The sequence below is a fragment of the Berghia stephanieae genome, chromosome 12 (assembly GCF_034508935.2).
Source record: "Berghia stephanieae isolate SIO BIC M18660-M18661 chromosome 12, UCSD_Bste_1.3, whole genome shotgun sequence".
Classification (NCBI taxonomy): domain Eukaryota; kingdom Metazoa; phylum Mollusca; class Gastropoda; order Nudibranchia; family Aeolidiidae; genus Berghia; species Berghia stephanieae.
In genome coordinates, this window is record NC_088371.1 from 764305 (window position 1) to 766122 (window position 1818).

A 1818-nucleotide genomic window follows, 5' to 3' on the forward strand; every position below is an offset into this window, starting at 1 on the left:
GGAATGAAAATAGTTCTTTTCCCGCGAAATTGCGGGCTTTTTACTAGTATATATATATATATATATATATATATATATATATATATATATATATATATATATATATATATATATATATGTATATATATATAGCGCAATATTCACGTGCTCTAAGCGCTTTACAAGTGGTCCCTGGACAACAGCAACACTTAACAATGTAGGACGGGACATGACACCTGATATGCAATATTACATTTTTTTTCCGGACAGAGACAACGCTGTTTATGGCCAGGTACTCATTTTACACCTGAGTACAGTGAGAGAAAGTGAGTAAAGAGCCTTTTCCAAGGACTCAACTATGCGCTGAGGGAGGCTCGAACCCAGGACTTTCCGATCCGAAAGCGATGTCATAACACTAGGCCACATAGCCGCACTTATTTATCTACCTATTTATTTTTAGTTCATTTCGTTGAAGGTACGTGGTGAGTTTTGTACACGGTGAGACATTTTGGCCGTCCTAACGATGGAATGGAAGCTTCAGCCCTTGTCCAGGTCACGGCGACTTGCCCTGATACCAGCTGACTTGCTGAGATGACACTGGTTACCATGGCAACGGAGAAGATTCCTAGTCTTCTTGGAATACACTGTCAATAATTCTGCATTGTACAGTAACCGTTATGTCGTTGCGTAACTGGTTAATACAACTCCCCCCCCCCCCACACACCCCCATGTAAACACACACACACACACACACACACACATATATATACATATATATATACATATATATATATATATATATATATATATATATATATATATATATATATATATATATATATGACATTATAATATAGAACGGTCTTTTTACAGTTTCACCATGCACAATGCGCTGGGGATGGGTAATCGAGCTTTGAATTTGAAATTTGAGGGAACAAAACTAACTGCAAGAATGCGCATGCTCAAGCCGCGGAAATGCGCTTAACGTTAACAACATGAAATGTAAACAGTTATTCAGTCCTAGGATGATCCACTATACTCAATCTTACCGTTGAAGCAATTTCAGAAAAGATCACTCTGTCTCCACAGCTGCTTTACAAGTTTTCACACATCCTGCTCATTTCTTGGGGAAAAGTCGGGAAGTTTTGAAAACTGCACAAACCCAGTGGCTACCAGTGAATCTTCTACGTTATACTTTTTTACATTTCCGCATTCCCTCTATCTATCCTGTACACGACATACTTTATCATTATCAGTGTCTGCGGTCCGCAGCAATCAGCACGACACACCAGCAGCTGCCGACACAGTCGATCTCCTGTGTTACCTTCAGCCCGTGTTATTCGTTTGAGGTTTGTATGTGATTCTCGAACGGCTACCGGTTCGCAAAATCAAACTTGAAAACATCGATAAATTAATTATTATATTTGCTTTATATCTTTTCGCACTCCAACGTTTGAGGCCAAACCAAGTGAGTTGAAGCCAGTCTGTAGGGAGTAGCAGCGGAAAAGGAATGAATTGACAGAGCTAACCATTGTCTTTTGCAGTTATTGATGCATTGCGTTTAGGTAAAATACTCATGACATCCGCCAACCGGATCTAACGTAACAACACACAAAACTATGTGTAACTTTAAGCGTTTGTAGTCTGATTGATAGAATTTAATGAGAGCTAATCATAAATGTGGCTGTCTTTAGAAAATAACAAAGAGATGAGTGACGTCATCGTTGTGCTTTCTATAGTTGGTACGTTATATATCCGGTTGGCGGATGCTATGTGTATTTTTCCTGAACGCATAGCATCTATTGATCCTATGCACTTAATTAAAAACAACAAACTCAC

At 38.8% G+C, this 1818-nt stretch overlaps 1 protein-coding gene across 3 annotated transcripts in view; it reads right to left on the reverse strand.

Moving 5' to 3' along the window:
• The window catches only part of LOC144957716 (uncharacterized), a 33465-nt gene extending 32129 nt beyond the window's left edge, over nt 1-1336 (reverse strand). Inside the window, exon 1 of one of the 3 annotated variants that reach the window (XR_013642192.1) lies at nt 1029-1332. The gene's annotated coding sequence lies outside the window, so the exon portion shown is untranslated. Of the gene's footprint in view, nt 1-965 lie in introns of all 3 variants that reach the window. The other 2 variants (XR_013642195.1, XM_078889096.1) reach the window with 2 other exon arrangements.
• Nucleotides 1337-1818: the final 482 nt, after the last annotated feature.